The 7,152-nt window shown below is 41.7% G+C and overlaps 1 pseudogene; it reads left to right on the forward strand.

Moving 5' to 3' along the window:
* The first annotated feature begins 279 nt into the window (after positions 1–279).
* On the forward strand, positions 280–1,163 carry LOC119542308 (annotated as a pseudogene).
* The last annotated feature ends 5,989 nt before the right edge of the window (positions 1,164–7,152 follow it).

The raw sequence follows: 7,152 nt of genomic DNA on the forward strand, positions 1-7,152 counted from the left end.
CCTTGGAGATATTGTGGATTCAGTTGCAGACTACTGCAATAAAGCAAACATAGCAAGAAAGCAAGTCACATGAATTTTTAGGTTTCCCAGTGCGTATAAAAGTTTGTTTAAACCATACTGTAGCCTATTAAGTAGGCAATGGCATTATGTCTAAACAAACAACATACAGACCTTAATTAAAATGTGACAGAGTGCGTTACTTACCTTGACTCTTAGCTTGTCGGGGCCGGTAGCTGGGAGTCTGCTCCTGTTCTCTTTGACTCCTAACCTGTAGCCACCATGAGTGAGTGCATCTCCATCCACGTCGGCCAGCTGGGAGCTCTACTGCCTGGAACACGGCATCCAGCCCAATGACCAGATGCCAAGTGACAAGACCATCGGGAGGAGATGACTCCTTCAACACCTTCTTCAGTGAGACCAGCACCGGCAAGCACGTGCCCAGGGCAGTGTTTGTAGACCTGGAACCCATGGTCATTGATGAAGTTTGCACTGGCACCTACCGCCAGCTCTTCCACCCTGAGCAGTTCATCACAGGCAAAAAAAGATGCTGCCAATAACTATGCCCGCGGGCACTACATCATCGACAAGGAGATCATTTGACCTGGTTCTGGACAGAATTCGCAAGCTGGCCAACCAGGACACAGGTCTTCAGGGCTTCTTGGTTTTCCACAGCTTTGGTGGGGGAACTGCTTCTGGGTTCACCTCCCTGCTGATGGAACGTCTCTCTGTTGATTATGGCAAGAAGTCCAAGCTGGAGTTCTCCATTTACCCAGCCCCCCAGGTTTCCACAGCTATGGTCGAGCCCTACAACTCCATCCTAACCACCCACACCACCTTGGAGCACTCAGTTTGTGCCTTCATGGTAGACAATGAGGCCATCTATGACATCTGTCGTCAGAACCTCGATATTGAGCGCCCAACCTACACCAACCTTAACTGCCTTGTTAGCTAGATTGTGTCCTCCATCACTGCTTCCCACAAGTTTGATGGTGCCCTGAATGTTGATCTGACAGAATTCCAGACCAGCCTGGTGTCCTATCCCCGCATCTACTTTCCTCTGGCCACATATGCCCCTGTCATCTCTGCTGAGAAAGCCTAGTGTGGACAGCTTTCTGTAACAGAGATCACCAATGCTTGCTTTGAGCCAGCCAACCAGATGGTGAAATGTGACCATCACCACGGTAAAATATGGTTTGCTGCCTGCTGTACCATGGCGACGTGGTTCCCAAAGATATCAATGCTGCCATTGCCACCATCAAGACCAAGCGTAGCATTCAGTTTGTAGATTGGTGCCCACTGGCTTCAAGGTCGAGATTAATTACCAGCCTCCCACTGTGGTGCCTGGTGGAGACCTGGCCAAGGTCCGGTGAGCTGTGTGTATGCTGAGCAACACCACAGCCATTGCTGAGGCCTGGGCTCACCTGGACCACAAGTTTGACCTGATGTATGCCAAGCATGCCTTTGTTCACTGGTACGTGCATGAGGAGATGGAGGAAGGAGAGTTCTCTGAGGCCCGTGAGGACATGGCTGCCCCTGAGAAGGATTATGAGGAGGTCAGTGTGGATTCTGTTGAAGGAGAGGGTGAGGAAGAAGGAGAGAAATGCTAATAACCATTTCTCTCAGCCCTACAGCACGTCACTCCCAGTACTTGTGCTTCTACATTAGCTGACAGGCATTTAAGCTCTGGTTAGATTGTCATTCTAAATCGTGATCATGTCTTAACTTTTCCATCTGTACCTGTAACATTTTCCATCATGTCTCAAAGTAAAGGCTTTTGTGAAAAAAAAAAAGTGACACAGAGACCTGAAGTGAGCACGTACTGTTGGAAAAATGGTGCCAATACACTTGCTTGTTGCAGGGTTGCTACCAAGCTTCAATTTGTAAAAAGTGCAATATCTGCAAAGCCCAATAAAAGCAGAGTGCAATAAAATGAGGTATGCCTGTATTTGACATGTGTAATCTTGTAACCTTAGGTTTCTTTTTCTTTAGGGTTAAATCTCTCACTTCTTACAGCCATTCTTCATCTGATAATTACCAGATTTAATTGAACTCTTCTAAATGGTTGTCTGTGTTGCTTCTGAAGGGTAGTGTGCTGGTTTGGATGTATTATGTCCCTCAAATGCCATTATCTTTGATGCAGTCTTGTGTAGGCAGGAAACTATTGGTGTTGATTGGGTTGGAGACTTTTGATTGGATGTTTCCATGGAGATGTGATCACTCAACTGTGGGCAAGATCTTTCACTGGATAATTGCCATGGAGGCGTGGCCCCGCCCATTCAGTATGGGCCTTGATTAGTTTACTGGAGCACTATATAAGTTCAGACAGAAGGAGCAAGCTTGCTACAGCCAAGAGGGACACTCTGAAGAATGCACAGAAGCTGAGAGAGCAGCTGCAGATGGGAGACAGTTTGAAGACAGCTGATGAAACCAGACTTTTGCTCCAGAGAAACTAAGAGAGGACAAATGCCCCAAGAGCAACCGAGAGTGACATTTTGAAGAGGAGCTTCGGCCTAGAGAGGAACGTCCTGGGAGAAAGCCATTTTTGAAACCAGAACTTGGAGCAGACACCAGCCACATGCCTTCCCAGCTAACAGAGGTTTTCCAAACAACATTGGCCATCCTCCAGTGAAGGTACTCGATGGTTGATGCGTTACCTGGGACACTTTATAGCCTTAAGACTGTAACTGTGTAACCAAATAAACCCCCTTTATAAAAGCCAATCCATTTCTGGTGTTTTGCAAAATGGCAGCATTAGCAAAGCAGAACAGGTAGTAATTTGGAAAAGACATAGTACAGTATTTTAGATATAATGTGACTAGCACAGAATGAGAGGAACCAAGATCAACCTGGTCTGGTCACTATACTGGTTACACTGTTGGGAAATGTTGCACTTGAGAACAATGAAAAAAATCCTCAGTCTTTCTTTTTCCCTAGAAATTGCTGGAATATCAGATAAATAGACTCTATAATTATGTGATTGTATTTTTGAGCCTAGATAAAGGCTCAAAATAAATATTTGTTCCCACTAAATTATTTTTAATCTAAAAGGATGATTTTATATTTATTATATATATTACTTTACATAATTTTGTATTTAGATAGTGTATTTCTATATAATTTATCCTAAAAGCATTATTTATATGAGGAAATAATTGGAGCAACATATCTGGTCAAAAATAGGGGAATGTTAAATAAATTACAGTCTATAGATAAGATGGAATATCATGTGTCTGTGAAATGTCCTTCTTTCTGAAGAATGTTTAGTGATGTTTGGAAATTGTCTATGGTATAATGTTAAGGCAAAAGGTAGAGTTTGAACTATATATAACAAGAAATAGTTAAAAGTCCTTCCTCCTGGGAAAGGAACTTGGGTTCAGGGAGAGGAGAGGGAATGTCTCTGTTGAATTTTATCTTGGTGGTATTAATCCACTGTTACAGCTTCAAGGTGTATCTTTTATGCTAGTTCTATCACCCAAGCATTAGCCTTCCATCTCATCTTTGTGTCATTCAAACCTTGGTCTGCCAGGTTGGAGATGAAAGTGTCTGTACTCACAGGAAAATATAGGGTTACAGTAGATATCTATGAATCCCCTGAATTTTTAGATCATAATAACTAGACTACCTTGGTATATTATCTAATCACTATATTGATCACTGTATATTATTAGAAAATACCTTCAGACTGAAAGGGCTTCTTAAAAGATCGTTTCGTCCATATCTCCACATCTAGCCAGTCTTGTGTGTTATTCTTTTTAGGAAGAATGCCAGGCCCAGCATTCCCACTGGTTGCTTGGAAATCGATCCTGAATTTAGTTTGTGTCTGAATGTGTGACTTGACCAAGACACTTAACTAAAATGTTTTGCTTCCCCTGTTTGCAAAACAGGATTCATTTTATGTGAAGGTCCTCATGGCAGTCTAGTCTCCAGAGACAAGATGTAATACAAACAAGAGACTGTTGGATTCAGCTGCAGCAGAAGGAAAGTAGATTAGAAACAATGGCCTTTTCATTGAAAAGGTTAAGTCCCTGGAAAGAACTTCAGATGGAAGTTAGAGCATTGACAGCACAATGTGGAAAATTAGAGAGGAAAACAAAAAAGGAAAAGATGAAAATTCTGACAAAGGAATTGAAATGCATGCTCTTCGATGTTTTTGTTTTGATGATAGCAAGAGAAGGATAAGCTTGCATACCATGTAAATCCTGTTTATACTTAACAAAAGTACTGTTTTCTTTCATAGAGTTCTTGAAAACAGAAGAAATCCATCTGTGTGAAGACTGTTAGATGTAGACTAACCAGAGACAGGTATGTGATGAATGGGCTGTCTTCTGAGTTCCTCCTTAAAACCAATGTCTATAAAATGCTTGAGCTACTGGGAGAGAAGTATAACAAAATACAAGGCAGCTTGTCAATATAACAAATAAAGTACTTCTTGGATTGGGAGTTACTACCTCAGTAATGGGCATTATTAACCCAATAGTACTCAGTACTTTGCATTTTTAAATCATCATTTGATACAAATTGAGTGATTTCAGAAGCAATAAATGTAGGTGTCATTTTTGGTAACTGATAGTACAAGAACAAATGAATTCGGATGGAATTAAAATGTAATCTCAAGTTCTCTGCTTTATTCTTCATTTTACCACACCTTTCACCCAAGAAGGAAGGTATCTGACTATTTGAATGAGGAGCAAACTTCCCTTGTCCTCTACAATGAAGGTTTTAGAATCAACTTCTATGGGTTTTAATAGTGAAGAAGCGTTCCCCAGGATGCATCGCACTCTATTTATTGTCCTTGGGAGAAAATCAATGACTGCCTTGCAGCCACTTCCCCCAAGATGTTGCCGTGGTCAAAGGCAACTTGCACTGTCCTCCATGTCGCAGAAATCCCCCAGGAACTCATTTGTCATGAAAATAAAGTACCATGTCTGCATCCTGTTTTCTCAGTCAATTCATGATAGGTAATTGTATCCAGAGCCCAGAAGGAACTAAACACCAGTCTTCAACCCCCTAAAGGATTATTATGAGAAAATGGTGGCCAGCTGTTCTCCACCTTCTCTGAAAACAGAGCAAGCAGAGGGACCAGATTTAAGCTACAGCTCAAGAGGTTTCAGTTAGAACCAAGAAGAATCAACTGCTACAGATTGGAGATAGAGAATTGATGACTAAGGGCAGCTGTGAAATTGCTTTCTTTGGGGATCTTGAAAAACGGGAAAGACAAACAGATGGACGAGGTAACTTTCCAGGGCAGGTGTGATACGGAGATGACCCTTGGCTGATCTCCCTTCAAGCAGGCACGTGCATGTCCTTAGAACTGCTCTCTCGTGAGACTTATCACAAGGTGGGTTTATACTTTGCCTCTCCTACCAGACTCTAACAAGGTTTAGGACAATGACAATGTTTAGCATGATGCCTTTTATATACAGAGAGATTTCTGGAGTGAATGAATTGAATTCTGGTGAAATTTGTCTTTGGAATTCCTCAATTCTTCACCTTCCTTTTTCATCCTCTTCCTTCTTTCAGCACCCTTTCCATCCCAAGTGATCTCCAAAATCTCTTGCAGCTCAGAAATTTTAGCAGTCTGGGTTTACCCATGTTGTAACTACACCATTTCACTGTTCGTTGGAAACACAAATTGTATGTCACATGTGAATGTGAATTCCTTAATAACAGAGTAATAACTACCATATCTGTTATTTTGATGAGTCTTTACAGTTCTATGGACTAGGCACAATCATCACAATTAGAAAAGCAAACTAAGGTTTCGAGAGATTGTAACATGTCCAAGGTCAAACCCACATGTGTCTGACTCGAAAACCCAACACTTAAACACAATGCCATAGTATGTTCTCGCATCCAGGAATATGCAAAATTAAAAAAAAAAAAAAAGATTGGGAGGAGGAGAAACCAAAGGCATGGGTCCCCAATGATGAGATAGCACACTATTTAATGGAGTGAGGAAGACATAAATTGAACCATGTGAATAGCTGATTACCCACCTACATTCAAGATCAGCCCTGATATCCCAACTTCCTGAGCCTACCTGCCCCCCAATTACTGCTTAGAACCCGCAAAGAGTAAGCAGTTCCCCAGGTTGCCAGGTGCCAGAAGCTACAGAAGTGCTTAAAGGCCTTGATTTTTGAGGTTATGTTACTGTTTTGCAACCTGGGACTCGAGCATTTCATCCATCTGCAGAGTTTGTTTTCATCCCTCCCTTTCTGGCATTGGAATCACTGGAAATAAGATCTCTCAGTCAATAGTACAGTTTGACAGTTTATTTTCCACTTCTTCAGTTGTGTGTTGCTTTCATCTTGGAATCATTAACCCACCATGGAGGAACAAGGCACTGAGTTCCACAAGAGGGTGCAGCTAATTTTTGGCTTATTTGTTGACACTGAAATTGGCATATCCTGAGCCAGTGAGTGCTCAAGATCTCCCCAGTGGTTTCACTAGCCCCACCTCCTTCCAGGGATTCTATTTGAATCTCCCAAGTATGGTTCTTAAACTACCAACTCCCTATCATTCTTTCTTTCTGTTTTTTTTAAATTTTATTTTGAAATAAATTCAAAGTTACATGAATAGTTGCAAAAACAATACTAGCCCCATACAAAGAATTCCATCATACCCTGACCCCCCTCCCCCGATAGCTCAATCCACCAACTTTAACATGCTGTCACATTGCTATTTCTTTCCCTCGCTCCCTGCCTCCCTCCCTATCTATCATCCATCATATATTTCTCTGTCTTCTGAACATATGAGAGTTAGCTGCACACATCCTTGAACATACACTATAATTCACATATGTGCTTCCCATGAACAAGAACATTGTTTTATGTAATTCCATTAAGCGCAGCTAAGAAGTATAAGAGATTCAACGATACAAAGCTTACATTCTATATTTCCTTTTCCTTATGTCTCAACTGTGTCCCTTGGAGCCACCTGTCCTCCACCCTCCAATCCCATCCAAGTTCATCCTTGGCATTCAATTGTTGTCTAGTTAGACTGTCTTTTTTTTTTTTTTTCCTTTTTTCAATTGTGGAAACATATATACAGCCTAAATCTTCCCATTCCACCCCCTCCCTAGCCTTCCATTAGTGGGATTAATCACATTTAGAATGATGCTATGCTCTTTCCCACCATCCATTGCTGGAAATT

The sequence above is a fragment of the Choloepus didactylus genome, chromosome 8 (genome assembly GCF_015220235.1).
Source record: "Choloepus didactylus isolate mChoDid1 chromosome 8, mChoDid1.pri, whole genome shotgun sequence".
Classification (NCBI taxonomy): Eukaryota; Metazoa; Chordata; class Mammalia; order Pilosa; family Megalonychidae; genus Choloepus; species Choloepus didactylus.